We start from the raw sequence: 12,245 nt of genomic DNA, 5'->3' as shown, positions 1-12,245 counted from the left end.
GTTCCTTCAGGAAGGCAGCCCCTGGGCAGCATTGAACACCGAGGCCCATAGTCCTCCTGGGCCGTCCCCACCAGACGGATCACATGGAGCCTCCAAGTGTCCCAGGAGAGACAAAGCCAGCCTTGGCTGACACCATCCGCAGCTGACACTGCCACAGTGACAGAGGGCATCTGATAGCAAAGAGAACCCTTGGTGACAGCCAGATCAAAACCAAACACACACAAAGCACTTCCTCCCTCGTCCCCTCTCTGTCCTCCACAGGGAGGAAGTGGAACAGCAGGGGTGGGTGAGGGGACACCTTCCTCCTTCTCCCTGCAGGCGCAGGCGCAGGCGTTGGCGCTGGCCAGGCTTGACAGGGGAATGAGAGTGCTGTGGACTAGACGTGAGAGACATGATTCGATTTAGATTGGACTTGAATTTTTAATTCCTAAAAATGAGACTGTCCAATATTTATGTTTTTTCTCCAAAGAAACCTTTTATTTAAGGAATACAAATGCCATGCATGTCATAAGTACAACTGTAGGAATACAGTGATTGTTCCCACCGTACTTGCCCTCTACTCTCCCATCCCTCTCCCTCCTCTTTCTCTCCCATTCCCAGTCCCATTCTCCACTAAGATCCATTTTCAATTAACTTTATACACAGAAGAAAACTCTACACTAAGTAAAGAGTTCAACAATTTGCACAAAAACAAAAACAAAAAGCAACTCTTCCTCAACAGTTGAGACAAGGGCTGTTCAAAGTCATTGCATCTCAAAGTTAATTTCACTTCTTTTTTTTATAAACTTAATTAATTTTAAAGAAACACCCCCAAAATGATACATCTTTTGCGAACACTTAGACATAACTATAGCTTATGAGATATAAGAATATCCTCCATTTAATACATTAACAGAAAGTAAGTCCTTGAGAATGAGTTTTATTATTAATTAAGGAAGCACCTAAGAAAACAAGCAATGGACTTGGACACTTAGGCATACCTAAAACTTAAGAGAAATAAGAATATCCTCCACTTAATACACTAACATGAAATAAATCTTTAAGAACAAGTTTTGCAGTTAACTTTTTTTTTTTTTTTGGACAGACAGAGTTAGACAGTGAGAGAGAGAGAAAGGTCTTCCTTCCGTTGGTTCACCCCCAAATGACTGTCGCAGCTGGCGCACAGCGCTGATCTGAAGCCAGGAGCCAGGTGCTTCCTCCCGGTCTCCATGTGGGTGCAGGGCCCAAACACTTGGGCCATCCTCCATTGCCTTCCTGGGCCACAGCAGAGAGCTGGACTGGAAGAGGAGCAACTGGGACAGAATCTGGGGCCCCAACCAGGATTAGAACCTGGGGTGCTGGCACCACAGGTGGAGGATTAGCCTAGTGAGCTGTGGCGCTGGCCTTGCAGTTAACTCTTGAAATACAACTTTTTGAGGACAGAGGTCCTGCATGGGAAGTTAGTGCCCAGTGATTCCTGATGTTAATTTAACAATTAACACTCTCATGTATGATGTCAGTGATACATAGCAACCCAGGCTATGGAAGCCTTTTGAATCCACAAACTCTGTCAGTATTTAGACTAGGCCATAAGCAAAGTGGAAGTTCTCTCCTCTCTTCAGAGAAAATTATCTCCTTCTTCTATGACCATTTCTTCCCACTGGGTCTCACCCACTGAGGTCCTTCATGTAGGACATTTTCTTGCCATGATGTCTTGGCTTTCCATGCCTGAAATGCTCTCATGGGCTTTTCAGCCAGACCAGAATGCTTTAGGGCTGATTCTGAGGTCAGAGTGTTACTTAAAGTGATTGTCATTCTATGAGTCTGCTGTGTGGCCTTTTTAATTCTATTTTTTTAATTCCTTTTTAATTCTATTATTATTAATAGACCCTTAGTCCTCTCTATAGGATCACTTTAACACTTAATCCTATCCATATGATCACTTTAAGACTTAAGATGGTATTTTTACCACCCAGCTTAATGGGGTTTGGGGTCTCATGGCAAGTTTTTAAATTGTATCCTTAGAAGTAAGTCTGTAGGAATGTATGCAAAACTATAAAGCTTTACAGTTACAAACTTCATATACTTCATAATTATAACTTTAGGAACATGGTGATTCTTCCCTCTGTGCCTACCCTCCCACCCATACTCCTACCCCTCTTCTTCCTCCCTTTCTTATTCCCACTCTTATTTTTTACTATTTTCAGTTGACTTTATACACATATATTTAACTCTATGCTAAGTAAAGAGTTCAACAAATATTATGAGGAAAAAACTGTTCCTCAACAGTCAAGACAAGGGCTGTTCAAGACATTGCTTCTCAGAGAGTCAATTTCACTTCTACAGATTGCCTTTTAGGTGCTCTATTAGTTATCACAGGTCAGGGAGAACATGTGGTATTTGTCCCTTTGGGACTGGCTTATTTCACTAAGTATGATGTCCTGGAACTCCATCTGGGTCTTCCACATGGATGTCAGGGGCCCAAGTACTCGAGTCATCCTCTGCTGCTTTCCCAGGCTCATTGGCAGGGAGCTGGATCAGAAGTAGACTTCAATGGGCACTCATATGGGATGCCAGCATCCAAGCAATGTCTTAACCCGCTGCACCACAATGCTGGCCCCTGTTAATACTTAAAAGCCACCAAGAAGCCACGGGCTATGCCTAGATTTTGCTTCAATGCTTGAGGAAAGAGCTCTAGCAGAACAGAGCAGGATACAGTGGAGAGGCTGTGTCCAAGGCAGTCTAGCTGTGGTCATGTTGTGGTGCTATATGCACACACACACACACACAAACACATCTCACACCCCTCACACTCATACACATGGACAGAGGCAATCCTAGACTCCCCAGCAAGTTGGTAATGGAAGTCATTAGTGAGGGCTATGATTATGGGTGTTTATTTATTGCTTCTCTCTACTTTCTTTTTTTTTTTTTAAAGATTTATTTATTTATTTGAGAGTCAGAGTTACACAGAGAGAGGAGAGGCAGAGACAGAGAGAGAGGTCTTCCATCCACTGGTTCACTCCCCAGATGGCCGCAATTGCTGTAGCTGAGCTGATCTGAAGCCAGGAGCCAGGAGCTTCTTCCAGGTCTCCCACGTGGGTGTAGGGGCCCAAGGACTTGGGCCATCTTCTACTGCTTTCCCAGGCCACAGCAGAGAGCTGGATCAGAAGTGGGGCAGCTGGGACTTGAACTGGCACCCATATGGGACACTGGCACTGGAGGTGGCGGCTTTTCAGTGCCGGCCCCTCCACCAATCTTGAACCAGATGACAGCTGGCCTGTCTCCCGTGCAGCACGAGCTGTAGCATATCTGGCTCCCCATAATCATCCCTGCAGGGCGTTTTATCATTCCTGTTGATCTGTCTTAATTTCATTCACATACAAGTGTATCTTCTGCTTAGAAAAATCTGCATTGCTTTCATTGCTTTGGAGGCTGTGCATTTTTCTGCCAGTAAACATGTAATCCTACCGTGAACACGTCTACTTGTGTCATTAGCCAAAACACAAAATGGAAAAAGGAGTCCCTGACTATGAGCTGGCTGTGGGCACAGGGGCCGGGGCCACCGCCACGGCGCGTTCCTCCTCTAGCGACACGCAGGCTGGGCTGGCGGACAGGCCAGGTTCCTGACAAGGATTCAAGGCGGCACGTAACTCCTGTGCTGGCAGGGAGAGATCAAGACACAGAGAACAGATGCAGGCAGCACATCCATTCCAAAACCCACCCTTGGCAGAGCGGACGGTGACTTCCGGGGTGGGGCTAGGCAGTTTGATTGGCAGTTGCTGTTCTGGGGCGCGAGGAGAGGCTGAGGCGGCGTGGAGGTGGGGTGGGCCGCCCTGCTCCCCTGGGCTCCTCGGGCAGAGCGCGGGCCTTTACCTGTGGTTCCTGCAGGTGTGCGTGGGCAGGGCTGTGGCAGGAGCTCCTTCTGGAGAAGGAAGGCGGGGAGGAAACTTCCAGCACAAACGGGCAGGGGCAGGCGCCGCGCGCACCGCAGCAGTGTTTTCCGCGGGCCACGTGCAGCGGGCTTCCTGGACCGCAGCACGTTTCGCCCGCCAGGCCTCTCCCGGACGGGTGCTGGGCGCCGGGGTACCTTGGGCACCCTGCTCCTGGGAGCCGTCAACAGTGAGTTCAAGGGAGAAACGGGAGGCCGTTTCCCAAGCCGCGTTCTGCCAGCTTCCAGAGCGTGTCGGTTGGCTTTTGCAAGGCAGGCTGGGGTTCCTGCCTCCAGCCCACAGCCCGGGACAGACCTGCGGGCCGAGCCGCCAGGGCAGAGCAGGCAGTCTGGAAGCCCAGGGGAGACCTAGGAACCGCCCCGGGCACCGCCGCGCCTGGCTGGCCGCTTCGCCCTGGAAGCCCGGGCAGAGTGTTGAGAAAGAGCCTCAAGAGCAAGAGGCGCCAAGCTCAAGTGCTTTCCCGGAAGTGGGGCGCGGGTCCTGGAAGAGAAGGGAAGACTGGAGGAAAAGAGGAAGGGAGCAGACAGCTGGCAGCCTGGCAGGACCCCGTGCTCATTTCACAGACCAGGAAACTGAGGCCCGGACAGGAAGTGGTTTTCCCAAGAGCAGGTTTAAAAATTAAAAAAAAAAAAAAAAAAAGTATTTATTTATTTATTTGAAGGATGTGCATGGAGAGAGAGAGAGAGAGAACTTCCATCTGCTGTTTCTCTCCCCAAATGGCCGCAACAACCAGGGCTGGGCCAGGCTGACTTGGAGGCAGGGGCCCAAGCATTCCAGCCATCTGCTGCTTTCCCAGGGACGTTAGTGGGGGGCTGGACTGGAAGCGGAGCAGCCAGGACTCCAGCCGGCAGTCTGACATCTGATGCCAGCATTGACAGCAGCAGTGCATAACCCGCTGGATTGTAATGCTGGCTCCTGAGAGCAGATTCTTAAAAGAATCATGTGTTTTCTGGAAATCAACCCAAGTGCCCACCGTTGGATGGCAGATACAGAAAATGTGGCAGTCATACACAATGGAATACTGTTCAGCCATGAGAAGCGTGGAGTCCCATCATTTGAGTGAAATAAGTCAGGCAGAGAAAGACAGATGCTGCGAAAGCTGACTCCTACGTGGAAGGTAAAAAGTTGGTCTAGTAGCACTTGGGAGTAGAAGAGGGTGCCAGGGCAGAACAGTGGGGGAAGGCAGAGGGGGACAACGGGTACAATGTCACAACCACGTAGAAGGGACAAGTTATGGTTTTCTGTGGCACTATAATTAACAATGCATTGTGCATTTTGAAGTAGCTAGAGGAGAGAATACTGAATGTAATCCCATTGAGCACCGATGACAGGTTAAGGTGATGGCTGTGCTGTTTGTCCTGATTCGATCATTACCCCGTGTGTATATCAATTGGAACATCACATTGTACTTGTAGATATGTACGAATATTATGTGCCCATCAAAACAGAAAATGAACTTTAAAAAAGTCCCAAAACTGCATTTGAAAGGAAAAATGAGATTCATCTGCTTCTCTCTACCTCCCCCCCCCCTCCCCCCATTGCTGTGAGTCAGGACTGCAGGATGGGCTGGCCTGGAGTCCTCCACAGATAGGGCAAGCGTAACACCCATGGGAGAGCCAGGGGGTGGTGTGATTTTTAATTCTGGTCAGGGAAGTTCTTTTAGGATCTCTGTGGGGAGTCTGGGGTGGGTGCTGTGTCTCGGCGATATATCCTGGAAGATGCAAAGCCGGGGACAGAGCCACAGCAGAGGCTTGTGGCTCGTGTAGAATACGGGGCTCCCGCAGCTGTGCAAGTAGGTGCCAGAGTCTCCAGGAACCAACACTTTGTCCCCAACACCACGAAGACAGCCTTGTTTGAAGACAGACCAGTCTGTTCTCCAGACTTTTTATTTAGCCTTCTCATGTGCACCTCAGAGATTTACCTTAGTTTCCAGCTCTTCCAGGAAGCCCTCCTGGCCTGAAACACTGGCTCCCCACCATGTCAGCTCACCCAGTTTAAACTCTGCACCTGCATGGCGTGCCTGGATTCCCATTATCTGGATGTCCATCTGCTTGCTTCTTGCTCCTAGACATTGGTGGTTGCCCGAGACCAGTGCTGTTCACACTGTGCCCTGCAAGCTTACGTCAGTGTGAAACATGTTGGGTGCTTGCAAGTAGAACCAGTGTCAGCCCAGGTAATGGGAGGCTATTCTAAGAATAGATATGGGGCAGGAAAGACACTAATATAGCACTGGAGTGGAGCTCTCTGTGGAGAGGGAGGAAAGGAACTGGAAGTGAGAGTGAGAGAGCACAAAGAAAGGGCAGGAAGAGACAGGAGGTCCCGGTGCACACTGGTTGCACAGCTCCACCTGGGAGCGCACAGAGGCTGCAGTGAGAGCCCAACCTGAAACACACCTGCATTCAGAAAGTTCATGGAGAATGCGTATGATAAAACACTATGTATTGACTTCAAAGTTGTTTGCCTTAACTACACTTAAAAAAAGGATTGACTTTATTATTTGAAAGATAGAGTGACACAGAGAGAGAGACAGAGATCTTCCATCTGCTGGTTCACTTCCCAAATGGCCGCAACAGCCAAGTCTCAGCCAGAATGAAGCCAGGAGTCAGGAACTCCATTCTGGTAGCCCACATGGGTGACAGGGTTGCAAATACGTGGGCCATCTTCTGCTGCCTTCCCAGGTGCATTAGCAGGGAGCTGGAGCAGAAGCGGGGCAGCCGGGGTACCATTCCAAGATGGGACACCAGCATCTCAAGGGGTAGCTTCACTCTCTGCACTGCAACACGGGCCCCATAAATTTGTCTCTTTAATTCCATTTCCCATGAACTTTTGGAAGTCTCCTTGTATCTGTCTAAAGTTGAGTCATTTTAAAAGTTCTTTTGGTTTTTTTCCCACTGATAATCTCAGTTCTGACATTTGCCAGAAAGAGGTTTTAACCCTGGCATGCCACACTACTAAGATATAACTATGTCAGTTGAAATGATTACTTTCCCCTTAGAAGTTATTTGTAGAATTAAAACTTCCCATGATCTGGCTCTGAGGCCATTTTCAGCCATTTCAGGATAAATTTGCAATTGGATGAAAATAGCCATGACACATATGTGTCTGCATGCGTGTAGTAAGGGATTTTTTTTTTTATCATTTCATCTTCTCCTGCCTTGCGTTTCTACCTTTGTCCTTTTAATTTTCTGGCATTTGGCAACCACAGCATGGGCCTAGTTTCCCAGGGGTGTCTTTTGTAGGAACACACTGCTGATTGGCTCTTGGCTCTGCGATAGGGCTAGCTGACTGAAAAACTCCTGCTGGAACTCCCAGGCCAGAGGTGCCTGTGGCAGGAGCTGCTGTCCACTCTCCCCTTGGCAGGCGCCCGCATCTAGAAAGCTGAACATACATTCTCATGGACATTTCATAAAATGTCACTGACTCCTCACTTGACAAAATGTATCCCAGGGAAATTTGATTGAAAGTGAACAAGGGTCCATAACCTCTTCTCAGGTTCCCCCAGGGAGCAGGTGCTCAGCACTCTCCATCTGTGAGTTCTCCTAAAGAGGTTCCCGGTGGCCAAACCTCAGGGCATGCACACTGCTCTCACTCACTGTGGACGCTGGCACAGTGTAAAGCTGAGTACTCCATAAAGAAAAGATGTTTATAGAACTCACCGTTCTGGAAGTTCAAGAGCATGACACTGGTGTCTGATTAGCTCTGCTGATAGTGGCCTGTGAATGGCATTCCAAGGGTGGGAGCCAGTGCAGACCGGATCATGTGGACCTCCAGAACTGAATGAACTTGCTTGCTAGCAACCCATTCTTGAGGGAACTGATTCAGTTCCATGAGCCCTGAAAGAATCCCTTCTAAGGGTAGAGCCTCCACGATCTCTCTGCCTTCTACCAGGCCCCACCTCTTACAGATCCACCACCTCTCAGGACCACTATAAGGGGGACCTGGCTTCCGGCACATGAACCTTGGAGAATACCTTCAAGTCACATCAGATCTGTAGCAGAGGGGGAGTCTCACAGGCCCGCCTGGTCCACCAGGGACCTGTTGCGGGTGAGAAGCTCCCTCTTCCCCTGAGGTCCTCCTCCCTGTGGACAGTCAGGGTCTCTGTGTCTCCAGAGAACCCCTCATCACAGAAGAGGCCAGCTCATCACTGAGACCCAATCTGGCTCCGACCTCTTGGTAATAACGGGGATGTCACTTACTTGAGCAATGGCTTCCTGCTGCTTCATGAGTTATCAAGACATTAAAACCCCACCCCCAGGTCATGAGCAAGAAGACTCAGTGGCAAATTCTCTTCTCTGTTCTCTGTCTTGGTCACCCACGTGGCCCTGGGTGGGGAAGAGGCCCAAGTTCAGAACTTTTGTTGATACAGCTATTACCACCTTGTAGAGTGACCTTGACAGTTATTCTTGGTATGCTGTTGGCTATTCCAGGAACTGGAGTATTTGACTTTTCCCATTAAGGTGATTTCTGCAAGAAAAGGAATTGGGGGGATTGAGTCTCCTGAAATAAATATTTATCATCAATTATTGGAAGGGAGTACGTTAAAGAAAAGATGCAGAGAAACAGCAGCCCGAATGCCCACGGTAGTTCCACCTCGGGTGTACTTTGATGGGCGTGGATGTATCATATTGCAGCACCTTATTCTATGAGCCAATATACAGAGGGAGGCAGGCTGTGTTGACAAAAGGTAATTTTCCATTTTCATGCCCCAGGTTAATATGGAAACACTCTTGCTCCCATATCTTGGTGGAGGAAATCTCCATTTACCTCTTCATTTGCAAAGGACAGGGTCGTGGGGACCTGGGGACTGGAAGGGTGAGGCAGTCAAAAGCTTCAGGGCGGGGTTGGTGCTGTGGTGTAGTGGGTAAAACCACTGCCTGCAATGCCAGTATCCCATATGGGTGCCAGTTCGTGCCTCAGCTGCTCCACTTCCAATCCAGCTCCCAGCTAATTGGGAAAAGCCACGGAAGATGGCCCCAGTACTTGGGCCTCTGCCACTCATGTGGGAGATACAGAAGAAGCTTCTGGCTCCTGGCTTTGGCCTGGCCCAGCCCTGGTTGTTGAAGCCATCTGGGGCGTGAACTAGCAGATGGAAGACCTCTCTCTTTCTGTCTCTTTCTCTCTGTAACTGTGACTTTCAAATAAATGAATAAACCTTTAAGTCTATCTTGTCAGGGCTTTTCAGACCACTCAGTGTTAATCTTACACTTTTAGGGGAGATAGGAGACAGTCAGCAAACAGTTGTCTCAGGTTTAAGTAAGCTTGGGGCAGGATGACAATGGTACAACCGTGAAAGGAAAGGAAGAATGGGTTACAGTTACAAAGGATTCTATGTCTCCAGGTCTGTCACCCCTGTGGCCAGTGGACACAGCCTGAAGCCAGTGTTTCCCTGTGGCCTTCCTCTACCCACCCTGGCCCCTCTCCCTGAATGTCCTTAGCTCGTTCCCCTCCAGCACTTCTCTCTGTGCAACTGAAGGAATCTGCAGAAAAGTTGGGTTTGAATTACAGAATGTCATTTTATGGGCAATTTGTTCCAATATCCTGGGTAACGAAGGGCCTCTGGGTAGTGTAGGGATTACAAAGAGGACTCCAGAGTCAGCTTAGCCAGATTCCCATCCTGGCAGAACCGCTCGTTATCTGTGTGTCCTGGAGCAAGCTTTTCCAATTGGAAACACCGCGATGGCAGCCTCGACCCTAGAAGGTTCTGAGAATCCATCAGATCGTATCTATGAAGTACTCAGAAGAGCACCCAGCACATGATAAGTGCTCAGGAAATATTAAGTGCTATTATTAAGAACAAACTGACATATATTTGTTAACTGTGATGGTGGGTACATGGGTGTTCTTTTTTTTAAGCTTTTACTGTGTATAGTTCTTATAAATCCCTTTTATGTGTGTGATATATTTCACATGCATAAAAATACACACATTAAAGATGAATGAGCATTTAGAAGGTTCATTTTAGCAGTCATCTGTTCCAGGGTTTCAAGGTGGCAATGAAGTAGAATACTCTATCCCATTATGGAGCTGTGTGCCAAGCAAAGGAGTGTCTATATGTGTTCTGCATCTTGGTTCAGGAACACACATGGTTGCAACAGGAATTGCACTGATTCCCCGGGTGTTATTATCTGAGTGTGTTGTCTTTTTTTCCCCTTCTTCTTAGAAGATCAGCTGATTCTAGATTCAACAGAATCACTGGGGTGTGTCAACGGAGATGAGTCCTGGGGGGGTTCTTGTCTTTTCACAAGAAAGAATTCAGGCATGGGACAGAGAGCAAAGGAGCAGGGCTTTAGAGAGAGAGCCCAGTCACTCAGAGCAGGGGAAAGCAAGGTTGCATGGTTAAATGCAGAGAATACACCTGGCAGGCCAGGCAGGCGGCTCAGCGGAGAGTGGAGAGAGCCAAGCGTGTGCAGTCTTTGTTCAGACTGAGGGTTATAAGGGAGTGGTCCAGTTCGTTCCTGCCATTTCTCATAACCTCCTCCCCCTTCTCCGCCAGGACTAAAGGTTTGCTGAGTGTAAATTAAGAAATTCCTTCCCCGGTTTGTCATCAGACACGGAAGCTCACCTGCTGGGCCTAGGGTGCCTGCTTTGGAGAAGGATGTAAAGGTTTTACTTTTTTTTTAAAAGATTTATTTATTTTACTTGAAAGTCAGAGTTACAGAGAGGCAGAGGCAGAGAGAGAGAGAGAGAGGTCTTCCATCCGCTGGTTCACTCCCCAAATGGCCACAACAGCCAGAGCTGCACCAATCCAAAGCCAGGATCCGGGAGCTTCTTCCGGGTCTCCCACAAGGGTGCAGGGGCCCAAGGCCCTGGGCCATCCTCTACTGCTTTCCCAGGCCATAGCAGAGAGCTAGATCGGAAGTAGAACAGCTGGGACTTGAACCAGCGCCCATATGGGATGTCATCACTGCAGGCGGCAGCTTTACCTCCTGTGCCACAGCGCCGGCCCCAAATGTCAAGGTTTTATTGCTCAGTGTTATCAGGCCAGGTAACCCATTTGGTCCTGGGGAGAGAGAATTCTCCTGGGAGCTTTCCTTGGGGGAAGGGCTGGGACCACCTGGAAAGTGTTCAGGGTCTGGGCAGCACTTTGAAGTGTAGATGCTGGGCTGCTTCCCAAGTGAGCTTGGGAAGTGAGCACATCTGCAGATGTGCCATTGCATTTCTCTCAGGCCCCTCTCTCACACAGGCTGATTTCTAACGTCCTACCTAACAGATGGGGCCACTGTGTACCTGATCGCTAGGATGGCGACCCTAGCCAGCAAGGTAAGGACAGCATGGGGGGGGGGGGGTCTCCTGGCTCACTTCCAAGTGAGCTGAGATTCCTCACCCAGCAAACTTCAGAGCACCACCCTTGCTTGCTTGCTTTCTCACTTTCTCTCTTCTTTCCCCCCTCTTCTCTTTTTTTCCTCCTTTCTCTCCCTTCCTTCCTTCCTTCCTTCCTTCCTTCCTTCCTTCCTTCCTCCCTCCCTCCCTCCCTCCCTCCCTCCCTCCCTCCCTCCCTTCCTTCCTGAGAGGCAGACAGAAGAGAGACAGAAAGAGAGAGAGAATCTTCCATCCACTAGTTCACTCCCCCAAATGGCCATAATGGCTGGGACTGGGCCAATCCAAAGCCAGGAGCCTGGAACTCCATCTGGGTCTCCCACATGGATACAGGGGCCCACGTATTTGAGCCAGGTGCATTAGCAGGGATCTGGATTGGAAGCGGTCCACTGGGAGTTGAATGATGCTCATATGGAATGGCAGCATCACAGTTGGTGGCTCAAACCGCCGAGCCACAGCTCCAGGCCCCCTGTTTTCTTTCTTTTCTCTCAATTCCTTATGTAGAAAGGGGTGATACTAGCAAGGATGTGTAGTTCTGGAATTTAGGGTGTGGAACTCAGATCTGCTGGACGAGACAAGTACAGCTCATTCTCTGATGGATCTTGTGTTTACAGTGTCCTCTCTCACACTGGCTGCTACACTGCAGGCATTTGTGCACCTGCTAACCTCCTCCACTGACTGCAAATGCTTAAAGGAAGAAGATCTCTTATTTCTCTTCAAACCCCACAGTGACTTGCTCAGTAAGCATCTGTTGAGTGTATAAATGGATGAGAAGCTGAAAAGAAAGTGGAGAGATTGGACCATCAGTCTCCTAGGTAATATATTTTACAAATACAGGAATGGGGCTGGCCTTGTGGCACAGCGGGTTAAGCTGCTGCCTGCAATGCTGGCATCCCATATGAGCTCTGGTTGGAGTCCGAGCTGCTCAGTTTCCAATCCAGCTCCCTGCTAATGTGCCTGAGAAGACAGCAGAAAATGGTCCAAGTGCTTGGGCTC

Source organism: Lepus europaeus, chromosome 6 (assembly GCF_033115175.1).
Source record: "Lepus europaeus isolate LE1 chromosome 6, mLepTim1.pri, whole genome shotgun sequence".
Lineage (NCBI taxonomy): Eukaryota > Metazoa > Chordata > Mammalia > Lagomorpha > Leporidae > Lepus > Lepus europaeus.
Note: the sequence above shows the minus strand (reverse complement) of the source record.